At 43.2% G+C, this 26773-nt stretch overlaps 1 long non-coding RNA gene across 1 annotated transcript; it reads right to left on the reverse strand.

Annotated features, from left to right (window-relative positions):
* Positions 1-11691: 11691 nt before the first annotated feature.
* On the reverse strand, positions 11692-13042 carry LOC144696364 (uncharacterized). Its single transcript, XR_013580156.1, has 3 exons — positions 12912-13042; positions 12434-12568; positions 11692-12120 (listed from the first exon to the last, which is right to left on the reverse strand). It is a non-coding gene; the product is annotated as an uncharacterized LOC144696364 (long non-coding RNA).
* Between the last annotated feature and the right edge of the window lie 13731 nt (positions 13043-26773).

Genomic DNA, 26773 nt, shown 5'->3' on the forward strand with positions numbered 1-26773 from the left:
CAGACTTAATTAGAGGGAGGTGAGAAGTTGGCGTGATCTCCATCCCGCACCCTCCCGCCCAATCATACAGTCCTCCCATCTCTGATCTCACCTCCTGGGGCTGCGGGGAGGAGGGAATTAAGTTTTGCCCAGGGTCTCAGTGTAAACAAATACAGCACTAATTTAAAACAAAAACAGAAAATGCTGGAAAAGCTCAGCAGGTCTAATAGCATCTGTGGAGAGAGAAACAGAGTTAATGTTTCGAGTCCATATGACTCTTCTTCAGAGCTACAGAGAAGTAGAAATGTGATGAAATTTATACTGTTTAAGGGGGGGGGGGGTGGAGCAGGTGGAGCTAGATAGGAGGCCAGCGATAGGTGGGGGCAAAGGAGAAATTGACAAAGATGTCATCAACAAAAGGACAAAGTGGGTGTTAATGGTGGTGGTAAGGGCTAAAGGAGGTGCTGATAGTGACATTAAGGTAAGAAAGCAGAATGTAGTAATAGCAGGGCAATCTTCACTTGCTCCACCCCCTTAACCAGTATAAATTTCATCACATTTTTACATCTCTTTAGCTCTGAAGAAGAGTCATACGGACTTGAAATGTTAACTCTGCTTATCTCTCCACATCTGTTAGACCTGCTGGGTTTTTCCAGCATTTTCTGTTTTTGTTTCAGATTTCCAGCATCCGCAGTATTTTGCTTTTATCTTAGCATTCATTTAACATTGCTTGGGGTATATTTCTGATTATTCAAGATTTTCTCTGTGTGCATCAGAATTGTTATAGGAACCTTAGGATGCAACTTTCTAAGCATATTAACTTTATAAGTAGATGCAATTTCCATTGAGTATCTGACAGCTCCTGACCTTATTACAGTCTTGGTTCAAACATGGGCAAAAAAGCTGAATTCCTGAGGCAATGGGAGAGTGACTGCTCTTGACATCAAGGCAGCGTTTAACAGAGTGTGACATCAAGGAGCCCTAGCAAAACTGGAGTCAATGGGAATTAGGGGGAAAACTCTCCACTGGTTGGAGTCATACCTAGCACAAAGGAAGATGGTTGTAGTTGTTGGAGGTCAGTCACCTCAGATCCAGGACATCACTGCAGGAGTTCCTCAGGGTAGTGTCCTAGGCCCAACCATCTTCAGCTGCTTCATCAATGACCTTCCTTCCATCATAAGGTCAGAAGTGGGGATGTTCGCTGATGAATGCACAATGTTCACCATTCGCCACTCCTCAGATACTGAAGCAGTCCAGGTCCAAATGCAGCAAGACCTGGACAATATCCAGGCTTGGGATGACAAGTGGCAAGTAACATTTGTGCCACACAAGTGCTAGGCAATGACCATCTCCAACAAGAGAGAACCCAACCATTGCCCCTTGATGTTCAATGGCATTACCACCACAGAAACCTCCACTACCAACATCCCGGGGGTTACCATTGGCAAAAAACTGAACTGGACTAGCCATATAAATACTGTGGCTACAAGAGCAGGTCAGAGGCTAGGAACCATGTGACAACTAACTCACCTCCTGACTCCCCAAAACCTGTCCACCATATACAAGGGACAAGTCAGGAGTGTGATGGAATACTCTCCACCCACCTGGATGAGTGCAGCTCCCAAAACACTCAAGAACCTTGACACCATCCAGGACAAAGCAGCCCACTTGATTGGCACCACATCCACAAACATTCACTCCCTCCACCACTGATGCACAGTAGCAGCAGTGTGTACCATCTACAAGATGCACTGCAGGAATTCACCAAGGCTCCTTTGACAGCACCTTCCAAACCCACGGACACTACCATCTAGAAGGACAAGGGCAGCAGATAGAAGGGATCACCACCAACTGGAAGTTCCCCTCCAAGTCACTTATGATCCTGACTTGGAAATATATCGCCATTCTTTCACTGTCACTGGGTCAAAATCCAGGAACTCCCTTCCTAACAGCACTGTGGGTGTACCTACACCACATGGACAGCAGCGGTTCAATAAGGCGACTCACCACCACCTTCTCAAGGGCAATTAGGGATGGGCAATAAATGCTGGCCCAGCCAGTGAAGCCCACATCCCGTGAATGAAAAAAATATATATTTTTAGCCATTTTCTTTAAATTTGAGTTTTCATTGAACCTCTAATGGCGTAAACTACAAATATAAATGAGTGAATATAGATCCTTTGTTTATTTGTCTTAGAATAAGCTTCATTTTTATTATAGTCCGGATTTTACAGTCTGCCGCATTCCCCACCCTCCCCCTGCTAAAATGTCTGGGGGCCGGGTGTTGGGGGGGGCGTCCACCATGATCCTGATCGCTGTCCCACAGCAATTTTACACTGGGACCAGTATTCATATCTTTAAGGTGAGGATTACAACCTTATTTTGGTAGGAAGTTCTGCTTTAGGGAGCTGCTGACCAAACCAATTGGCCAGTAGCTCTGTAGTCCCAACAGTACCAGCCAGGAGTGGTGGCTACTGCTGGGAGTTGCACTACACTGAGGAACACAGGGAAGTCTGGGGTCAGGGGGTGGGTGGGGGGGGGGTCGTCTCGACAAGTTAGGTGACGGGGGTGGACAACTGGGTTCAAGAGGACAGAGGCGATGGAGGGTTAGAGGGCGATATTCTTGGTGAGGGTGCCTCTCGTGGGCCCAGGGGACCCACAAAGGAGGTCCCTCCCCTTGACCGGCACCAGCCCATGCAGCTAAAGCTGCCAGGCTTCCTGCATAGCGCAGGCCTACACCTACCACAGGTTAAATACGATGGGGGTGGGATGAGGCCTTTAAATGGTCATTAATTGGCCACTTAAAGTCTCAATAGGTCCAAGGGCAGATGGGTGCCCGATGCTTCCCTGACCCCTGTACAATTTCAGCCAGTTTGAGGCCGGAAGTTGTAGGCAGCAGGCAAGCCTGTCACTCGATAGTACATGCACCCACCCCCCTCCTGCCCCCACCATCAAACCCACCAGGAGACCATAAAATCCAGCCCTATAGAAATGAAATCTTTGGTATTTATGAAGCACAGCCCTATAGGGCAGAATTTCCCCCCCCCCGCCCCGGTTGGGGGGGAAGTTGAAGTACAGGCACACAGAGGTGCGCCTCCGATCAGCGCACCCGATCGGCGGCATGCCGCCATTTTACGTGGGTGGGCCAATTAAGCTATGCGCTCCCTGTGCAGGCTGGGGGGGAGGGGGGGTGGGGGGGGATTCCCTGAGTTGAGAGTGCGCTCTTTCGCGCATGCGCACAAAAGAGCTCACCCATCTTCCTGAGGCTAAGTGCAGCCTCAGGGAGATTGGCTCCACAGTAAAAAATGTGAAAAATAGAAAAAAAAATCCTTGACATGACACTGTCACATGAGTTGGGACATGTCCATCACTTTTAAATACAGCTTAATTACAATTTTTAAGACCTACATGAAACTTCATCCCACCCGTGGATGAGGTTTCATGCTTTCTCTAAATCTACTCTATTTTACATCTGTTAAGGTTTTGTGAAAAATGATTTCAGGCACAGATCTCAAAAGCAGTTCACAGTAGATTAGAAAAGGGCATTAGAAAAAAGGGCTCCTGGCCTGTCCGCCGACCTTAGGGTTGGACGGGCAGGCCCATTAATTACTTTAATGACTCTGTCATTAGCCTCAATTGGCCATTGACAGGTCGGTAGGCACACAGCTGATTCTGCTGAGCCTCCGCCCACCTGAGAATTGAAATGGGGCGGGCCCCTGCCCCCCCGCTCGCCGACTGGGAAATCCTGGCCATAGAAATGAAATCTTCGATATTTATGGAGTTAAAATTCACAAACTGCACATTCCACCACACTCCTGCATTTATCTAAATTTTCTATTTCACTGGCATGTATTTCTAGTTTAGTATAATATGCCTATTCCAATCTGAAAAAATAACGAATTCAGTGTCTTCAACATTTTCCGTATAGCATTACATCTGCAAAGGCCCAATTTGTAACAAAGTTTTTGATCTGGTACGTGTTTTTTCTAGATTCACAATTTTCCATTCTCTGCAGGTATATTTGTCCTATTGGGAGTAATCAGACAGGCTAAGGAACTGTATGCTGAGTTTATTAGTGGTAAAGGCTAGAAAGGAAAGTTGGTGCTCCTATTTTACTTGGCAGCAGCAGCAAACCTCCTTGTTTCTTCAGTGAACTCAGCTTTACTCCTCTTTGTCTGTAGAAGACAACATTTCATGAATTGATGTAAATCTCTATTGATGTCAATGCACTCTGAATGCAACACTCACCAAAAGAAACAAATGGGATCTAAGCTGCAGTAATTCACATTTTACTGAGTCAGCCTGAACACTGTCTGCTTTCCAATAAATTGCCATTAAAAATAAATCCGCTCTATAATAATCCTTGAAAACGAAGCAAGATTGGATTACAGTTTGAAAAATTAGACATCTGATTAAACAACAAATGGTAGATTAGTGTTCATTGATCTGTGTTTCATGGCTGTAGTTTTAGTGAATTATTTGCTGTCTGTCTCTGTTCACAATGTATTTTCTGTTGTTACAATAAAGAGGAGAAATCTGAACCCAGCACATGTGTTCTTGTCACTCATACTAAATAACAGACTGCTGACGTGTGTGTTACAGCTGAAAATTGGACCATTTCCTGCTTTCAAATATTTGTGATTTCACCTTTTATCATTGAGTTTCCATTTCAGCTTCCAGCACACTGTTTGCCTTCTACTAATGTGAAAAATGTTCATTTTTAAGTAATTAAAGTTGCTTCTGGTGAACAATATGCTCTTTTGAAACTGCTCAGAGCTTGTGTGTTAGTTCCTCTCCCTCCTTGACTTGGCACTATGCACAGTATGTCACATTTTTTTTTTCTTTTGAAAGTTTCCAAGTTGTCCCTTTCACATTTAACAATTCATACAAAATACAAGAGTCTTGAGGTTTGAGACATGGAGATGGATCTAGGGGAAAGGAGAGGAAATGGCAGCTCACAAATGCTGCACTGTAATGCACCAAGAAACTTACTTTGAAAACTAGGCCACAGGTACTAGAAATGCAGTTATATCTGGACTGGTTGGAAGGCAGTGATGGGGGAGGGGGCATTTGGGCAGTCTGAAAATACAAGTTAAAAAATGTATGAATTTCTGTGCTTTGTGTTCATATCAGAAAAATCTGAAATGATATTTACAGTCCAGTGCAAATATCCATAGTGGTCTTGATATACTTCTTTGTTAGTTTCCTACTGGGCATTTTTTTTTTTTCGAATGTGAGATTATACCTACAGATGCATCAATTTAAAAAAAATCATACAGTTGTAATAAAAAGCATACACAGTCAGAAGATGAACTGTGATTTTTCCCAGTTGTGCAGAAGGATTGTGATCTTGGTTATGCCTGCAGCACTCAGGAGTTATACAGTCTTACCACTCGTGACATCCGGATCACAATCCCGGCCATGCGTTAGTCTGGGTTTATCGCGTGTTACTTATGTAAGTAGAGTTTAAATAAAACATGAGCATTTCGAAAGAGCATATTATAAATCGAGGAAATATTCCCACCGTTTCCACAATTAAAGGACGGGAAGAGTAATTATGAAGTGATTATAAAGAAACAAGCAAATTGTAGTTCCAAACAACAGGACATATTGATCCATACCCCAGGACATTGTGTTAACTGAGAGTTCCTCAGTCCAGCATTAAATACTGGCTGGGGTGATGTTTTGTTTGAACTTCACTTGAGCTTACAGGTTGACTACTTAACTCAATGAATTCTGAATTCCTTTTGTGCCATTGAGAATATGCACTTCTTCAGCCTGGTACCTATCCAAAACTGCTCTGGGAATGTCTAATGATGAATACGAGAAGAAAAACTGGAAATATGCACTATGTTATTATGTACAATATCCACTGAATAAACTGAAAATTTATACTTTTGATTGTCACCCGATGTGGCCATAGTCTTCCTAATGTTTTTTGAATGGCATTTGTTATGTCCATTCCTCTTGCAAATGCTTTCACAGAATGCTAAAGACTAGGACTTCTTATGTTTGTACAATATTGGACCTTGTGGAAACATACATATAGGTTAATAGCAGCCCAAAGGCATTTTGTTAATCATTATATTTAGGTGAAAGGGTTAAATATTTCAAGCCAGAGGATATGTTAACAAACATTAGTGCATTTCTGAATTCAAATAGTATGTCCCAGTACTTTGCTCATAGGATATTTTATAGGGAGGAAATTATCTATATTCTAGTATATTAACACTCCTAAATATTATTTGCTTATTATTTCAAAAAAAGAAAAACATTTTCTTCCAGAGAAAGACGTTTTTCTCTTGGTTTATGTTGTGGATAATATAGTGAGGTAACTGCGATGTTGGCAGTGTATAACCACTGCGTATGTTGTTTCTTTTAGGTCTTATTTGATAACAAAAAAAACTCCAGCAGCAAAAATTGCTACAACCGAGTGTTCTAGAAAAAAAGTCACCTTGTGCTGATACTCAATATACATTTCCAATACACTGCTCATTATTTATGGCACCCACAACCAAACTTCCTTTTTTGCTGCAATAAAAGCTGTAATAGCTTAAAGTTACAAGAACAAAAGAGCATCCTAAATTCACAGAGGCAAATTATAGATGAAATTCAACTTTGGCTGAGGCGCAAAATGAGTGATAGCGAATAGGCAGCCTGTTTTAATCCTGCTTGGTTTGCTTTTCAATGGAAAATAAAAGAAAATTCAGTAGGGAAGCTGATGTGAAATGTACTGCCAATTCACTGCTGCCCATTTGGCACTATCCTGGAGTCAAATATCATCCCCACAATCCTTTATTTGAAATATTTGAGGCATAACGAGAAGAATATGATAAATTTCTGAGGCTGTGCTAGGTTAAGCTCCAATGCTGGGATTTCTCATGCAGTGCTGGATTCCTATTTCCAAACTAGAGGATACTCTTTAATCTCAGATGTTGTGTAGCAGCAGGAAACATTGACACTGTCGGACATATTTTTAAAATAAATGATAATTTGCAGATATGGAAGAGCACTTTGATTGTAAACCACTTAGATGTTGTTTTATAAATAAATGGTAATTTATTGTTCAGGAAAATTTTATATATTCCTTTTTTTAAAATCCATATTTGTGTAAACAAAGTAACAAAGTTTTGATTGACTAGCTAAAATATGGCATGCTGTTAAAGAGAGATGTTATGACTGTACATTAAAAGAATGACCTGTTTTAATAAAAAAAAATTGCTTAAATAGTATGAATAGTCACTAATACTGCTCTCTGGTCCTTTTTTCATAAATGCAGAACTGCTGAAGGAAAAACGTCGATATATGAGGTAGCAAACAACACCTATATTGTGCCTTTCAAGAACGTAACTGAGTACAAATGGTTGCAAAAAGCATTTGTTTTAACACATCTCAAAACACAATCCCTCTGATATGTTGCTGGGCATTGGAATCAATTATATTTAGAAATCATCCATTAATACCAGTATTAACCTTGATTTTGAAGAAATCTAATCAAGTATAGTCTGCTTAAGAGATTACATTTATTTTTGGTCTCAAAATGATTCAATATGTTTCACTCAATCAAAACTTTGCAAAGTTTCCACTACTCAAATTTAATTATTTACATTAACCTGGACAATTTAGCATCTGAGCCTCACTAAAGGACGGTAAAACATGGAGACATCAGTAGACTGCCAAATTCACCTATTAAACAATTTTGTCATTAAAAGAAGTTTTAAGTTATAATTTTTAGAGGTGCAGATCCACAAACCCTGGCTCTCCTTCATCCACAGATTTTTTTTTTTAAAAAGCAAAGAAAATCCTTTATTTTTATATTTTGATGCAAAAATGCCATCATAGTGTTCAAATTATATTTCAACAACTTCATCAATAGAAAGGTTATATAATCATTTGGGCCTTATAACCACGCAAGATCGGATTTTAATGCAGACAATACACTGAAATACCAGAAAGGAAAATTAGAGGACTGGAGAGATGAGCGATTTCCTTATTAACAGCAATCTCTGGATACAGATAACAATTATGTTACATGTGAAAATGTAAAGAGCTGCTGTAAGCATTTAAGAGTTTCTTATCAGTGTCCTTTTTATTTCTAAGCTTCAATCTCAAACTTTTTATTATGCAAACTACAGAATGTTTCATGTATTTTTCCTAACTACTGAGGTGTATTTAATAAATTGTACTGCCGCAATATCTATAATTTATTCTATTCATATAGGTATTCTGCCAAGTGTGTCTCTTTTTAATGTGTGAAACATTCCCTTTTTTTCACATGTCGGGATGCAGTAATTACCATGCCAGCATTTTTACCATGAGATGATTCTGCTGCCTTCATTAACTACATACCGACCTCAGGATTATCAAGGGCAAACAAAAGATAATTAATACCAGGAACAGCGAGTCTTCAAACTGTGGGGCTATGAACAGAAGGATCGGTTACTGAAAGAACATCCTCTTAGCATTCAACACACAAAACAATTTCAAAGATCGCTTCCTATATGGTAAAGGCTATACACAAGTTACCTTAAATCAGGCAGATATTTCGACAAATAAGGAATTTTGAGCTTTCAGCATAGGATATAGTTAATACTGCACAGCGCATTTATATTCTTTTCAAAACACTACCTCTTGTATTAATTATTTTAACATTGGAATTTTGTAATATTGATTTTCATACCAATTTATTTGAATGAAAGCTAGAACATATATATCACTAAACAATACCAATCCAAAATATGCCTAACAGAAAGTGACTACATTTTGTCAGCCACATGAGTATTGAAGCTATGACAAATAACCTTTTTTAAACCACAGGTGTAAGTTATTTTGAATTTTTTTTTGCACATTGGTCTCTAGTTAAATATTTGCATAAGAAAAAATATGATCTTTATCTTTTAAAAAAAAATCAGATTCAGGAATTCATCAACAGGTGCTTGTCCACTTCAATAGGTCACATATTGAAAACTACTTGTCTGGTTGTGAGTACCACCCACTCCACCACAAAGAACTGCCAGCAAATATCCAGCATCACTCTGCCTTTTGTATGGGTGAAACTATCACAATGAACTGGATTAAATGTCTGCCCATCATCCTTGTGGTAATATTACAATCTCAAAAGGGTTAATATTTGTCAAATTTAATTTTTAAAAAGTAATTCTACAAAGAAAGAAACAATAAAATATTCAAGACACACAAACAAACCTCCATAAATGCCAAATCAAATCAAAATACTGTATACACATTAAAACTGATTACCACATAATGTGTTAGATTTAGACTTTAGTGAGTGCGAAATGCAATCAGTAAAAAAAACATTTTTTAATAAGAGCATACAGTGGGTTATTTCTTTATCTTTTTAAATTGTTTCCTGAATTTTTAAAGGGTTGTATCAGCATACTTTATTCAATGTACAGTCCTCGTATCTCTGGTCTTGTGATCGGGGAGTACTATGCAGTGTACAGCTCTACAGGCACAGTGTGATAATATTAATGAGGTCAAGTAACTAGAAATATAGCAGCTAATTTCAAATAATATTTATTCCAAACCCATGATCATTAGTATTGGAACCAGATGGATTTACTTGAAGAAAGCTATTTGCATACTGAATAAATGTGTTGGTCACAACAGTGCCGTTCCAGTTTTTAGACATTTGGCCTGTAACTGATCTGACATAGTACAATACAATACAGGGATATATCTAAGATGGTCATTGTATTTATATGCAGCAAACTTATGGAAACCATGTTATATCTTTTTCCCCCTTTTGAAGGTAAAAACAGTAATGCATCCTGATTATACCACAAGATGCTGGCGGGAGTGATATTTTTGGCTTATGCCGTTTCAGGTGAATATGTGTTTTGTACATGTTTTTATTAATAGTGATCTATGGTAAATAGTTTATGGTCCTATCTGTTATTTGATGGAATTATTGTGCATATCCGGCTTCCCTAACTTCAGTTATTCACTTTCCTTTTCGATATTTTATGCCTCGATCTTTATGCGTTTTCCTCTTATATCCAAGTATCCCTGTCTCATCGTCTTTGTTGTTTTATTGGCATTTTCTCCTTCCCTGCAGTTTTGCATATTCCAACTCTCATTTTTTTTAATGCATCTATAAATGCAGAAATAAGTTCCCATAACACAAACCTCTACTAGATCAACGCATTAATAGCTTCAAGCCATCAAACTTGTGATGGTGTCTAGTGTTACATGTCTCTCCTATGTAACACAAGTCATCATAAAAAAACCAAAAAGCAACTGATACTTACAAAAACACTGAACATCTGGTTTATAGAGAGCAAAAAAAAATCATAAGCAGAGCAGTGCAGAAAATTAACCATATATAACACAGCTCACTCATACCTATGAAGATGGATGATTTGATATTCAGAACTCAATCTGTCCCAACAGAGGAGTGCTATTTAACTGACAGTGTATTAGAAGGACCAACAAGTGCAGAAGTCAAGATTGCCCATGGACAATCTGTCAGATTTCTGGCAGAAGTTTAGAAGTTCTAAACTTCTGCAATTATAATGTAACACCGGGTTTATAGACTAACTAAACTTGATGCCAAAGATTTCTACAATATATGTGAAGGGCTCAGATTTAATTGCCATGGTACACCCACTTTATTTTTCCTGAGGTGATTGTTTTGAGCAGATCAGTTTAAAGCCATATAGTTGCATTACACAGAAATCAGTCCTTCGTCACATGTGACCTTGAACCAGTGACAAGCCACAAAGATGGTACAAATTTACAGTCTACATCATATGAGGGACTTTGATGCAGGGAGCTAAAGGGTCAAGCATGGAAAGGGGAAATAAATGGTAAAATCACTGTCTCTAGACTCCTCAGATAAAGTGGAAACAAGCACTTGGCATTTTCAGTACTGACAACCTGGCTTGTTTGTTCACTCTAATGAGCACTCCGGCTCCATTAATGAGCAGACTGAATCCATTATCATCATCATTTCAAAAGGCAGTGTGCCACTAAATAGCTTCCCATATTAGCAGGCATTGCCCTTGTTGTTCCATTTGATCAGCAGTGGCAGCAGGGAACCGTAACACTCCCACTTTTCTGCTGGGAAATTAGCAAGTGAAAATTAGTCCAAAAATTGTGACCCAGAGAAGAGCCGTGATATTGAATACTAGCAAGGTGACAAGGGAAGAAAAAAAGACGGCAAAAAGGTTTTTTTTTAAATAAACAGTGAATCTGTAGCAAAAGGGCTTCATATCCTTTTCCTCCACCTTGCCTGAGACATCAAAGAGCCAATTAGCTCTCTCACAAATTGGGTGGCGTGCTTACACTGGAAAGCTGTTGAGGGCAGCAAAGCCACACTTTCCAGCCGTTTGATTCTGCCAGCTACAAGCCCGTTTGAACTGTAGTTCTTGAATGTGTGTCAATCCTTGGACTTTCAATCTGTTAAAGGATTTTAATTAGGCCTTGACTCCACATCACTGTGAGTGTCTTTGTAGCCTGTGAATGGTACAAGGGTTCTGAATCCAGTCAAAATAGTCCTAAGCAGCACCGTGAAAAATACTCTTTCATTTGATGTGTGCCACTTCACTACATTCAGCCTTTTCATTGTCCCATTCTTTTGTAGCTTTTGAAATTATTAAAATGTTAACACGTATGCTGTCCCTTTGATATTTAAGACAAAAGGGTAAGAAATGCAGGGTGTAGAGATATTCAAACGTGAAGATGGGAAATTCAAATCTGTCTTTATTTCATGCTTCACCAAGGATTTCTATTTGTGCTCAATATTCAAAATACTACCTTTTGCAAGGCATTTACAATTATGTGCATGTTTGCATTTCTATTTCCGTTAAAAGGAAAATCTTTTCCTGGCATACTCAAAAAGTGAAGAGAACATTTTTCACTATTTTACAGCTAAATTTGACAGGATCTTACACATTCTGTACTCCGCATTTGGTTCATCTCAACTGCCAGAGAAATTAATACCCCTAGTGACTGTATTTTAATTAAGCAATTTCATGCAAATTACAAATTTATGATTGCCAAATAATATAGTGCAAAGAAGTCGTAGTAGGCTGATCTGATATGCATAGTGTTGGCAGGCATTCCATTCTGAAGCAATGTCCATATAAAGAAAAATGAACTAAGGTGATAATTTTCAATCTGTAAGAAAAAATGGTGCATACAGATAATTTTTTGCATCTAAAAATTTCAACATTCAACATTTTTTGGACAATTTTGGAGTTGATTTTTTGTTAAAATTGATAAATTCCCCCAGATAATTAGAATATGTACGAATAAATTAATAAAAGATGAAATGAGTGAAACTACCCTTTGTAAACTGCAGACAAAAGCATTTTACTTCATTTTTTTTGGTAAAACCATTATACTATTTTGCAAGTTGACAATTATATGAAATATTATTTGATAATGACTAAGTGCATAAATTAAAAGCCTGCATGGATTTTCTTCTTACCTGTATTCATCCTGTGCGGGCTAAAAACCCATTAGTGAAGCATATATCAAAAACAAAGATTTCATTTTCCTCTTTTTAGTATGGTTTGATTGGTGTATATTTCATATAGTCTGGGTTTTATAGTATTCATGATGACTGGAAAACAGATTAATTTCACATCCTCATTATATAAATCCCTCAATCTTCAAAGAGTTAAACACAGACAAAGAACAAGCCTGAAGTCCTGAATACTCTCCATATTTCGTTATTCACAGTTCCAAGCAGTGGATTAAAACAGTCCTTCATATTCACTGACGTGGCACAATGTTAGTTCATAATCTTTTACACATTTGAGAGCTGATCACTATGCTGATCAGTGCTGCCTCAAGCTGTGAATCTAATGTCTCATTTACACTACAAATTTGTGCCAAAATGAATCCAAAGGGGCTCTGAACCTGGAATAAAGCTGCCACTGCACCAAAAATGCCAAACTACTCACTTCTTTGTTATACCACCACAGGAAAGACATCTGCAGATTCTAGAAGTGCAACGGTGCAAATATTATGCAGGTTTTAGTCCAGAATCCCTCATGTACTAGTACTGATTGAACCAAAGCCAACATGAGGAAACATTTTTTTTTAACATAGTGAATTGTTATGTTCTGAAAATACACTGCCTGTATGGGTGTCTGGCAGCAGGTTCAATGGTAACCTCCAAAAAGAAATTGGATATATATTTGAAAAGGATAAACCTGCAGGACTATGTAGAAAGAGCTAGGGAACAGGTCTAATTGAATAGCTCATTCAAAGAGCTAGCACAGGCATGATGGGCCAAATGATATCCTTCAATAGTGTTTAGTTCTATAGTTTTATAATTGGTGAAAGTGAGTAAAGTGAAATTAGCTGTTTCCTTGGTGGCACTTTCACCACACTTATTGAAGTACTTCCAGAAACATGGTGAGCTTCATCAATTATGTTGACAAGACACTTGACTAAATGTTAGAGGAGTGACTTCAACCTCTATTATCAGTATGACTTAAGCGTCTATAATTGGAGTGCTGGGTGATGTACTGGATTAGATGTTGACCTATACAAATAAGATCCAGGTTAGAATGCGGCCCAGATTGATGTGACAAGATTCTATTTTCCCTGCTTGCTGTATGGTTCCCTATGTGGCAATGGAAGTGGGAAGTTCTAAAGTAGATCCTAAATGGGTATGGATCACAGCAAAGCACTGTCCCTAATTTGTCACAATATGGCATTAAATTGGCAACAGTATGGGAAATATAGAACTCCACTCTCATCCAACAAAGGGTGCCCTTCTGTTGTTGGAGTTAAGACGTAGATCGAAATCGTCCCAGATTTGTACAAAGTGCAGTAGTAGTGGGCGGGAAAAAGGTAGGTTTACCCGCTGGCTGCAATGGTGGGTTTTCGCGCCATATCGTCCCATTCCCACCTCATTAATTATGTAGCCACAGGAAGCATGCCGTCTGGCTGGCGGGCGGCCTCCAATTTGCCCGTCACGCCACTTCCTCATGCAGGGCACCATATTTAAATTGCAGCCGCGTGCACACTTCTCAACGCTTGCAGCCCAGGACTACTCCGGCGATGACATGGCCCCAAAAGCCAAGAAGTGTGCAGCCCCCAATTCAATGACACCTTCTGGACACCGTGGAGGCCCGCTACAAAGTCCTCTACCCTCACTCTGGCCACAGGAGGCCTATCAGTCTCACCAATCCAGCTTGGGAGGTGGTGACAAAGGTGGTCAGTGCCAATGCTGTACACAAGAGGTCGGCCATCCAGTGCAGAAAATGGATGAATGATCTCATTTGTGCTGCCTGGGTAAGGGAACCATCTCATCACTCTAAACTCACACACTCACAAGGCCATCACACACTCACTGGCATCTCACTCAGTGCCAGCTCAAGGGATATCACCACTCACTCTCCCACACAGCTCCTAAGTCTTCACCATCTTGAGGCCACGTGTGTCTCCACACACACCCTGGGGTACCCTGCTTCCTCAGTGCAGTCTTCGCCCTGCAGCCTTTTCCCTTACCTGAGGCCACTTCTCCCCCTTCCCCAAGCCAGCCCTAGCCCTGCAATGGTTGAAAAGCCACACCCGCCTTATGGTTGGTCTGGTCGGTAGAGACCTACCCATGAGCCCCCTAAAAGTGATGTGGTGCTGCCTGTGAAGCCTGGCACCAATGACTGCGAGTCCTGCCCGAAGCAAGGTAGGCAAACAAACATCGAAGTCCCAAGCGAAGTGCAGCTCACCAGGTGTGCAATCATGTCGTCATGCCCGGCTGATCCAGTGTGGGGGGGATGATTCTGGCAAGCAGGGCTTATAGTGAGATGCTAAAGTATTGAAATTAGGTTCCAGACGTGCGATGGCGGGAAACACCATTGACGGGTGGAGCGGGTGATTGCAAACTGGCTTCACAGTAGCCCGAAACCGATTTTTGGCCTTGTCGCCATATTCCCCACCCCCCCACCCCCGCCTCCCCCCCTCCCCCCTCCACCTGCCATGACACCCGACGCCAATAGGGCTGGAAAGTTCCGGAGTCTGGGGGTGAGCAGTGAAGCGCTGGATACGACTGGATCATTGATGAGCACATAAATTCATCCAAAACATTATTTAGAACTATGTTTTGATTCTTAGCATTTCATTAATTATATTTTTATATATACTTTTCAAAATTATGCACTGTAAAGGAGAATAACATTTAAAATTAAATAACCTTGCAAGGGGTCTTTAAAATTTTGGTAGGTTTTGATAGGAGTAGACACAGAGAGAATCTTTCCACTTGTGGGGAAGAGCAAAACTAGAGGCCATCGATATAAGTTGGTCAGCCAGAAATAAAAGAGGGAATTCAGAAGAAACCTCTTTGTTAAACAGAGTGGTGAGAATGTGGAACTCGCTACCATGGGAAGTGATTGCAGTGAATAGTCTAGATACATTTAAGGGGAGGTTAGACATGCACCTGAGGGAGAAGGGATTAGAGGGTTACGATGATAGAATTGGATAAGGAAAGACAGGAGGTGGCTTGAGTGGAGTATAAACACCAGCAAGGACTAGTGGGGCTGAACGGCCTGTTTCTGTGCTGTCAATCCAATCTAAAAAAAATGTATAGCAAGCCAATTAAGGGATATGTGCACAGCTATCAACAAATACAATTTCAGAGTTCCAGTTACTAAGGGATCAGTATTCTGCTTATGTTCTGCAGATGTAATCATCTAGCATGTCAGTTTCAAACCCTGTCAAATTCTGATTATCTAAAATAATCCATATGCATACAATGATAATAAACTTTGTGAAAAAAAGTACAATACATAAAGAGACCAATAGACTTTACTTCATCCATGCTCTTTCATTATACATTCAGTTTTTCTCCCTCTGTTACTTGATATCAGGTGGAATGCAATGAAGTATTAGATTGTGCCAGGTCATTTTGGGATATTTTATGTAATAAAGTGCAGTGCTTTCAAAAATGGTTTTTATTTTAGTACAGAAAACTGAAGACATATATACTTTGTGAAGTCAGTGTGTGATTTTATCATGTGATATTTAGAGGAAAATATATTTATAGTAATTGGTATGATTGTTCACACATTGAAAAGTATACACGATTGAAGGATACGGGTAATGTGACAGCAGTCTTTGGAACTTAGCTGGGTTGGGGGAATGTCAAAGGTCCTGCTCACCCATGGGGAAGAGAAGGGGGAGTACTTTGTAAATCTTTATTTCTAGCTTAAAGGGGAGCTGTGGGTTATTTTTGTCACCATGATGTTACATGCACAGCGATGTGTTCTCATCCAATTAAAATGCTGCAATAGTTGTTTGCAAACAGACAAGAAAAAAATCCTTGACAAAAACTCCTAACAAAGATTTAACCACACTCTCTCTTCAGGTATCATGCTCTGAGAAGGCATTGGTGACCATGGACCTCCATGTTAATCTTGCTCTGGAGGCATGGATCATCTCCTGATCACCATCAGAACAAAAAAATGTTTTTCTGAACTACTTACCTGTGCAAATTTACATTTTGCCAGCCATACAAAACTCAGTGACCAGGATTTTCCCGTCGGCGATTTGGGGGCGGGGCCGGCTCGCCGACGGGAAAATGACACGGGATCAATCCCCGATGTTATCCCAGTCCCTTTAAATTTTCAGGAAGGCGGACAGACAGTGAAATCAGCTGTCCACCCGCCGACCTGTCAATGGCCAACTAAGGCCATTGACAGGCTAATTAAGATTGTTAAAGACCTGCCAGTCCAACCTTAAGGTTGGCGGGCAGGCCAGGAGCCCCAGCGGGCTTCTGATTATACATGAAACCTCATCCACGGGCGGGATGAGGTTTCATGTCCATTTTTTAAAAGTTTCATAAAGTTTATGTGTTCCTTATTAACATGTCCCATCTCGTTTGACATTGTCACATGAGGGGGACACGTTAATAATTTTAATATTTTTCTATTTTTGGAGCTTTTTTACCTGTCAGTAATCTCCCTGTGACAGCACTTAGTCTCAGGGAGCAGTGCGCTCTTTTGCGCGCATGCGCGAAACAGCGCACTTTGACAGACGGAGATTCCCTCCCCTCCCCCGCACAGGAAGTGCATAGCGCTTCCTGTTGGGCAGGCCGCTGGGCGGGCCTTAATTGGCCCGCCCACTCAAAATGGCGGCGGGCTCCGTTTCGGCAGCGGGGGTTGGCTGTTCACCCGCACACCAAGGGCAAAATTCTGCCCAGTATTAGAATGGCAATATTGGCTATATTGACCCAGATTTTGTGGTCCCAACAACAGCGCGCGCTGAGAGGTACATCACTAATGAGGTCCACAATGATAGTGCAACTTCCAGGAGCTCATTTACCCTCCAATCAGGAAGCTGCTCTGTGCCATAATGGACTCCAGAGAAGTTCACATTGATGGTTCCGCTGGGACCTGTCACACAGGAAATTAGGCTGATTTTTAAAAATTCACTTACAGGATGTGGGCTTCACTGGCTAGGCCAGCATTTATTGCCCATCCCTAGTTGCCCTTGAGAAGGTGGTGGTGAGCTGCCTTCTTGAACCGCTGCAGTCCATGTGGTGTAGGTACACCCACAGTGCTGTTAGGAAACGGTTTCCAGGATTTTGACCCAGCGAAGGACAGTGAAGGAATGGCGATATATTTCCAAGTCAGGATGGTGAGTGGCTTGGAGGGGAACTTCCAGGTGGTGGTGTTCCCATCTATCTGCTGCCCTTGTCCTTCTAGATGGTGGTGGTTGCTGTGGGTTTGGAAGGTGCTGTCTAGGAAGGCTTGGTGAGTTCCTGCAGTGTTTCTTGTAGATGGTACATACTGCTGCCGCTGTGCATCAGTGGTGAAAGGAGTGAATGTTTGTGGATGGGATACCAATCAAGTGGGCTGCTTTGTCCTGGATGATGTCAAGCTTCTTAAGTGTCGTGGGAGCTGCACTCATCCAGGCAAGTGGAGAGCATTCCATCACACTCCTGACTTGTGCCTTGGGGATGGTGGACAGGCTTTGGAGATCCAGCACTTACACCAGTTTTTACGTGGATTCATTTAGGGCTGCTCCCAGCAGGTATACAGTCTGCTCAGGAGCACAGTCCTTTAAATCAGCAGGCTCCTCTAGCCTCCACAGCACCCCTGGCTTCCCCCACCTCACCACCCTCAGCTAAGTACCTTGAGTACCCCCCACCCCCAGTATCCCCTGCCTTGCTCACCACTGGCTCCTTGCACTCCCCTTTCTGCTTCATCGGCACCCCGAGCTCTGCTCCCCTCTGTGCCCCACCCCAGTGCCCTGGCTCCGCTTAAACCCATGCACACCCCTGGCTCTGGTTTCCCCAAACCCATCCCGACACACCCAACTCTGCTTCCAGCTGCCCCCACCTAACAAACAAGGTGGACAGGGGTAGAGGATTCGTGGGAGCTCAAGCAGCGAGGGTACATGAATTAAAAAATTTAAAATTATTATAAAACCACTTACCTATCATTGAGCTGAAGACAGGCCTCAAGGGTGTGTCTTCAGCTTGTGACATCAAAGGGGACATGGCTTGGCCGGCAATGTGCTGCATTGCTAGGCCTTTCCAGTCAGTCTGTCACTGGACCAAAGGTGTAAGTGGAAGAGCAAGTTCCTGCTGCAGACTATGGCCTGAATCTTCGGCTCAGCAAGTGGGGCCGGGGCCCACTCGCCAACATGTAAAAAGACGCGGAGTGACGTTGGGCGTGTGTCCCGATGTCACTGCGCGTCATTCCGATTTTCAATTCGGCGGGCGCGCACCGGAGTTGGCTGCACGCCCACCGAACTATCAAAGGACATTTAAAAACTAATCAAACCACTTAACATAGCTGCCAGTCCAACCTTAAGGTTGGCGGCAGGCGAAGAGCCCAGGCGACCTTCGCATTTTTCATGAAACCCCATCCACAGACGGGGTTTCATGAATGATTTATATGTGAAATAAAGATTTTCATTCAAATTCATAGACATGTCCCAGCTCATGAGGGCTTTCACATGAGGGGACATGTCCTAACTTATTTTTTCTTTATTAAAATTATTGAAACTCAAACTGATCTCCCTGAGGCAGCTCCATGCCTCAGGGCGATTTCTGCGCTCTTTCGCATGCATGCACAAAAGAGCGCATGCCCCGACTCAGTCTCCTCCTCCCACCCGCACAGGGAGCGCTCAGTGCTACTGGGTGTGCGTCACGCTGGGCAGGCCTTAATTGGCCCGCCCACGTAAAATGGCTGCGCTCCCGATCGCGGGCGGCGATTGGCTGCATGTCCATTCCCACTCAACCCCCCCGACGGGGAGAAAATTCTCCCCCATGAAAAATGTAGGGTGGTAGCTTTTCCCACAGTCAGTGGTGAATGTCTCCACTTCACCACTGACTACAAGATCCAGGCCATTATTTTCAGATAATCACCTGGAAATATATAGGAACATAAGAATTCAGGAACGTAAGAAATAGGAGCAGAAGTATGCCAAGCGGCCTCTCGAGCCTGCTCCTCCTTTCAACCAAATCATGGCTAATCTTCTACCTCAACGTCATCTTCCTGCACTATCCCCATACCCCTTGATGTCTTTAATATCTAGATATCTATCAATCTCTGTCTTGAATATACTCATTGAGTGAGCCTCCACAGCCCTCTGGGGTAGAGAATTCCGAAGACTCACCACCCTCTAAATGAAGAAATTACTCCTCATCTCAGTCCTAAATGGCCTTCCTTTTATTCTGAGGCTGTGCCCCCTGGTTGTATGCCACGCAACCACCCCACACACTAGTCAAGAGAAACATCTTTCCTGTATCTACCCTGTTGAGCCCTATGAGAATGTTGTATACTTCAATGAGATCACCTCTCATTCTTCTAAATTCTAGAGAATATAGGCTCTAGAGAATATAGATCTCCTCAATCTCAAGCCATAGCTCAATCCCACCATCACAGGGAATAGTCTGGTGAATATTTGTTGCACTCCCTCTATGGGAAATATATCCTTCCTTAGGTCAGGAGACTAAAACTGTACACAGCACTCCAGATGCAGTCTCACCAAGGCTCTATACAATTGCAGCAAGACATCTTTACTCCTGTACTCAAATCCTCTTGCAACAAAGGCCAACATACCATTTGCCTCCCTAATTGTTTGATGCATCTGCATATTAGCTTTCAGTGACTTACGAACGAGGACATCTGAGTTCCTTTGGACATCAACACTTCCCAATCTCTCACCATTTAAGAAATATTCTGCATTTCTGTTTTTCCTACCAAAGTGGATAACTTCATATTTTTCTACATTATATTCCATCTGCCATATTCTGCCCATTCACTTAGCCTGTCTAAATCGCCTTGAAGCCTCTTTGCATCTTGCTCAAAATTCACATTCCACCTAGTTTTGGGTCATCAGCAAACTTGGAAATATTCCATTTGGTCCCCACTCCCAAATCATTGATATAGACTGTGAATAGCTGGGGCCAAAACACCGATCCTTGCGGCACTCCATTAGTCCCAGCCTACCAACCTGAGAATGATATGTTTATTCCTGCTTTCTGTTTTCCGTCCGTTAACCAGTTCTCAATCCATGCCAGCACATTACCCTCAATAGCGTGAGCTCTACTAACCTCCTGCGTGGGACCTTATCAAAAGTCTTCTGAAAATTCAAATACACCACATCCACTGGTTCCCCCTTGTGTATCCTGCCAGTTACATTTTCAAAAGCTCGAACAAGTTTTTCAAACATGGGGCAGAGTTTTTACTTCAGCAGGCGGGCGCATGCCCGACCTGCACGAGTGTAAAATGACACACGTTGATATCAGGCGAGCGTCCCAATGTCAACACCTAGTCACACGATATTTTGGTCGGCGGGTGCACAGAGTCGGCAATTATAAGGTCTATTAAGACCATTAACAAGGTAATTGAAATAATTTTTTTGCTGCCCATCCAAACTTATGGTTGGCGGGCAGGTGAAAAGGCCAAGCGGCCTTTGCATTTTTTTGGAAACCTCATCCACGGGCGGGATGAGGTTTCCAACATCGAATAAAAATAAAATAAAATTTTTTAAAATTTCATTTATAACATGAGGCGACATGTTTTATAACATTTTAAAAATCTTTATTTCTAATGTTTAAAACTGTTCATCCCCCTGAGGCAGCTCTGTGCCTTGCGCATGCGTGAAGCTCGTGCTTGCCCTCCTCCCCCGCCCACACAGGCAGTCCTGAATGCAACCGCTCACATTTCATGCTGGGCAGGCCTTAATTGGCCCGCCATCGTGAAATTGCAGTCTGGACCCGATTGCGGGCAGCGGTCGGCTTCCAGACCAAACCCGTTGAGCCTGCCCGACAAGGGCAAAATTCTGTCCATGATTTCCCTTTCATAAATCCATGTTGACTCTGCCCAATGCTACCATTGTTTTCTGTGTCCAGTTATCACATCCTTTATAATAGATTCTAGCATTTCCATTACTACTGATGTCAGGCTAACAGGTCTGTAGTTCCCCATTTTCTCTCTCCTTTCTTAATAGTTGGGTTACATTTGCTACCTTCCAATCTGCAAGAACTGTTAGAGAATCTATGGAATTTTGGAAGATGACTACCAATGCATCCACTATCTCTACAGCCACTTCTTTCAACACTCAGAGATGTAGATCATTAGGTCCAGGGGATTTATTATGTTTCAGTGCCACTAATTTCTCCAGCACTACTTTTTTTACTAATTCTAATTTCTTTCAGTTGCTCATTCTCACTAGTGCCTTGGTTCTCTAGTATTCCTGGGGGGTTTTTGTATCTTCCTCCATGAAGACAGGCACAAGGGGCGGAATAATATGTTCCAGCACAGGGGCAGCACCCGCAGCCAGAAGTGGGCAGCCTTCCGACTTTGGGGCCCGCCGTTAAAACACGCCCCCAGAAAGGACAAATTGATCCGATTGCGAACGGAGGGTGGGTTTGAGGCCTACAGACGGGTGGGATGCCTGGCCTCTGAGGTTATTGGCTGTTACCCAGAACAAGGTCACAGCCAGTAATTTAAAGGGTCCCTTGTTACAGGGCAGTGTCAGGGGACCCAGCAAATGTCTGGGCTCAGCAGAGTTCTGCAGCTATTTGGAACAGGGGAAACCTGCAGGCCTTTGAGGTAAATGTGCATTTGTTTGATATCTGATGTGTCCAAAGTTTGCCAATGAGCAGAAGTGGCATTCTTTTTGAACATAAATAAGTTTTCCACATCTTAGAATAGAGGAGTTGTCTAGTTGTTGCATGTTTCCCCTCCTGAGATGTCAGAATCATTGGAGGGAGGGGAGAGGTGGGGAGAAGGGCCCAACCAGCCACTCGATTTAATGATGTCTCCCTGACAGCCCTCACCCCTGCAGTTTCTAAGCAACAGGGTCAACTCACGCCATCCAGTGGGAAGAGGAGAAACCCAACCAAAACATGTAATGAAAGCAAAATACTGCGGATGCTGGAAATCTGAAATAAAAACAAAACTCAGCAGGTCTGGCAGCCTCTGTGAAGAGAGAAACAGAGTTAACATTTTGAGTCCGAATGGACTCAAAATGTTAACTCTGTTTCTCTCTTCACAGAGGCTGCCAGACCTGCTGAGTTTTTTTCCGGCATTTTCTGTTTTTATTTCGAAACACGTGCTAGCTTGAGCTGGTGAGGCACACATGGTCTCAATGCCAGAAGAGGCTCAATGATCTCATGAGGGAGGCCAGGGTGAGTAAGTCCTCAGTATGTATTACTTTGTGCCAGTGCTAGTGATTGCAATGTTACACCTATTTTCAGGAGAATCATGCCCACAATGCCTGTGAGCGAGGTTGGACTGGAGGGGGGGTGTGCCAAACCTTGAGGTGCTGACTCCATTTGAGGAGAGGGTTCTGATGCTGCCTGAGTCTGAGTCACCCAGGTCCATGGGCGGAGGCGAGATTGGAGGAAGGCGTGGGCCTGGATGGCAAATGGCAGAAACTGATAGAAAAGGGGGAAGGGGGCAAGCGGCAGGTGGATGGAGGCTTGGCATGATGCAATGAAAGTCAAAAATCTCATTCCGACATTAAAACCCAGGAAAGCTTCATAGTTGGAAGTTTTAGATGCTGCTACAGGTGAGTACAGCGGCTGCACAGTCTCACCTCATGTTCCTGAGCTTTATGATTTTGTGCAGCTGTCGAAAGGTTTGTGATGACCACTACTTCTGTCCCTCTGTCACAGGTGAAGCCTCTTCCGCTGACCCTCGTCTAGATGCCAAGCCGTCACTCCCCTCTGAGGAAAAGGAAGAACCCGCGGAGGGTGCAGTGTCATGTCCTCTCTCTGTCCCAAACAGCAGCACAGATACTGGCGCCTCGGCAGGGGTTTGTGCGTTGGGGCGAGGGCAAGCACAGTCTGGTGAGGGCACTTCACAGTCACACGTGCAGCTGCCAATGAGCGTGGTGGAGCAGGCTTCGGGCAGTCAGAGGAGTGCCCGGGGTGATCCAGAGACCGATTCCGAGTTGGGTGACGAGTCTCTGGAGTTGTCCATGAGGCGTCAGATGCTGGATGTCAAGTGTGAGGTCCGTGGACATTTGGCAGCTATACCAGAGAGGTTGCATGCTCTGGCTCAGATTGTGGAGATGCCCATTAGGTCATGTGCACTGTGATCACTCACTCTTCGGAACATCAAGCTTCCTCCATGGTTAGACTGGTGACTGTCCTGGGAGGGGCAAACCAAGCATTTTGCAGGTGTGGTCGTGGGTATGCGCTCCGACCTGCACACCATCACCTTGACTCTGAGCTCAGGGGCCCAGAGCCAGGGCGACAGGGGGACTGGGAATATGGACATAAACCCACCTCCTGGGACCTCACGGGAAGGCAGGGAGGGCCAAACGGCCCTAATGGCGGAGGATGAGCACCAGCTGCCACCATCTGGAAGCACAGCTCAGGGCACTTCTAATGGGAGCAGCCTCTCCTCCATCCATCCGTCACTGACCCAGGCCTTGTGCAGTGCTGCATTGACAAAAGGTCCTCCTGCTATTCAACAGGAATCTTCTCATGTGGTGGGCCGCTGAAGGCCTCAGCTGCACAGAGGATGCCCACCAAAGTCATCCAGGGCAAGGGGGCTGGTAGATCATCAGCCACTCTCCAGTCCAGCTGCAAGCAAGGGGGGAGCACTGCAGCAGAGCACTCAGAGATGCACCAAACAAACTCCAAGGTAGTCACCAAGTGGGTCACACGAGTGTGTTCCTTATGCCGATGAATGTTAAGTGCCATAATAAGTCTGTAAATAAACTCTGACTTCGTTGTCCATCATGCAGAGGTTGTGGTTTTGGGACTTCTCTTGGGAGATAGACAATAGGTTTAATAGTCTGATGCAGGGCAGGGTGTTTCCAGTGTCAGTATTTGGACAGGGTAAGTCTGCTGACAGGACGGTGACATGAGTCTCACATTGCACATGGGAAAAGGTTTAGACACATGCCGAGTCTGAGGCTGGGACTTTTGAAACAATTGAAACCTCTGCTTTATCAAGGAATCCCTGAGGCTGGATTTTACCGTCGGCGAGCGGGGGCAGGGCCCGCTCGCCGACACGTAAAATGACGCGCGGTGACATTGGGCGAAACTCCTGACGTCACCGCGCCCCATTTAAATTTTCAGGAAGGCGGAGGCGCAGCAAAATCAGCTGCGTACCTGCCGACCTGTCAATGGCCAATTGAGGCCATTGACAGATCAATTCAAGTAATTAGTGGACCTGCCCATCCAACCTTAAGGTTGGCGGGCAGGCCAGGAGCCCCGGCGGGAACTAGAGAAAACATGAAACCTCATCCACAGGCGGGATGAGGTTGCATGTAGGGTTTTAAAAATTTTAATAAAGTTTTTTTGGAAATTATGAACATGTCCCAACTCATATGACATTGTCACATCAGGTGCCATGTTAGGGAACTTTTATTTTTCTATTTTGAGCTTTTTCACATTTAGAGGCAATCTCCCTGAGGCAGCACTTAGCCTCAGGGAGGTGAGTGCGCTCTTTCGTGCGCATGCGCGAAAGAGCGCACTCTCGATTTTGGGAACCCCCACCCCCGCTCGCACAGGGAGCACATAGTGCTTCCCTGCGGACGTCACGCTGGGTGGGCCTTAATTGGCCCGTCCACGTAAAATGGCGCCGCGCCTCTGATCAGGGGCACCGATCGGAAGCGCGCTTGCATGCGCCCGCCCATCAACTTCCCCCCCAACGGGGTGAAAATTCAGCCCCTGGTGTCATGGCCATCCATGCGATTACGGCCAGGGCCTTCCGCCTGAATGTCACTGTGTTTCCTCATCTCACCCTCGCCCTCATTCTCAGATGAATGGCCCCTATCTGCTGCGCCCTCATTCTCAAAGGCATCCACTCTCTATATACCAGTTATGGAGAGTGCAGCACACCATGACCATGAGGGACACACATGACGGGGCATACTGCAATGCCTTTTCTGATCTGCCAAGGCATCAGAACCTCATTTTCAATAGGCCGATGGTCTGCTCGATGATGACCCTGGTACTTCTGTGGTTGTCACTATATCTTCTCTCCGCTTTTGTCCTGGGTGTCCTCAGTGGTGTCATGAGCTGTCTCTCCAATGGGTTTTTTTAATAGTTCATTCATGGGATGTGGGCATCACTGGCTGGCATTTATTCCCCATCCCTAATTGCCCTTGAGAGCTGAGTGGCCTACAGAGGGCATTTAAGAATCATACAAACATACGAACAAGGAGTAGGAGTAGGCTATTCAGCCCTTCAAGCCTGCTCCATTTAATAAGATCATGGCTGATCTGATAGTAACCTTAAATCTGCAACCTACCTACTCCCAATAACCTATCACCCCCTATCAGTACATTGCTTTGAGTCAGGAGTCACATGTAGACCAGACCAGGTAAGGACAGCAGATTTCCTTCCCTAAAGGACATTAATGAACCAGATGGGTTTTACAACAATTGACAATGGTTTCATGGTTATCATTAGTGGTCATAGAACTCTGAACTGCTGAGTTGAAACTCAGGGTTCAGTTGAACCGTTTAAGCCCAACCTAACAAGCTGCCTCGTAAAAAATTGGGAATCACACCTGGCATGAAACAGACTCTGCAAGCACTTTATTGCAGACAATACGTATTATTCAGGTCAATTGCCTCATTAGCAAGTTTAAATACCCACTTTAATTAAATTTGAATAACGTGGCCAGGCTCCAATTTTTACCCCCACCCCCGCGCCAGCTGTAATATCCGGAACTGGCATGATGATATCAGGAACGCAACTGACCCATCACGCCCAATAATAAATCAGCGCAGGGGCAGAACACTCCCATTTTTAAAACATATTATTCAGCCAAAAGTATTTGTTTAGTTTCTCTGCCATTTCCTTATTCCCCATTATAAACTCTCCTGTCTCTGCCTGCAGTGGGCCCACATTTGTCTTTGCTAACCTTTTCCTTTTCAAATACCTATTGAAGCTTTTACAGTCCATTTTTACGTTTCACGCTAGTTTACTTTCATAATCTATTTTCTTTTTTTTACCAGTTTCTTGGTTCTCCTTTGCCAAATTCTAAAATGCTCCCAATCCTCAGGCATACTACATTTTTTTGGCAACTTTATAAGCCTCTTCAGTTGGCCTAACACAATCTTTAACTTCTCTTGTTAGCCACGTTTGGATCACCTTTCCTGCTGGGGTTTTGTGCCTCAAAGGAATGTATGTTTGCTGTAAACCATGTATTAATTCTTCAAATGCTAGCCATTACCTGTCTACGGTCATGGCTTTTAATGTAGTTCCCCAATCTACCACAGTCAATTTGCCCCTTACACTTTCGTAGTTTCCTTTGTTTAGATTTAAGATCCTAATTTTGGATTAAACTACATCACTTTCAAGTTTGATGTAAAATTCTATCATATTATAGTT

The sequence above is a fragment of the Cetorhinus maximus genome, chromosome 22, assembly GCF_964194155.1.
Source record: "Cetorhinus maximus chromosome 22, sCetMax3.hap1.1, whole genome shotgun sequence".
NCBI classification, from domain to species: domain Eukaryota; kingdom Metazoa; phylum Chordata; class Chondrichthyes; order Lamniformes; family Cetorhinidae; genus Cetorhinus; species Cetorhinus maximus.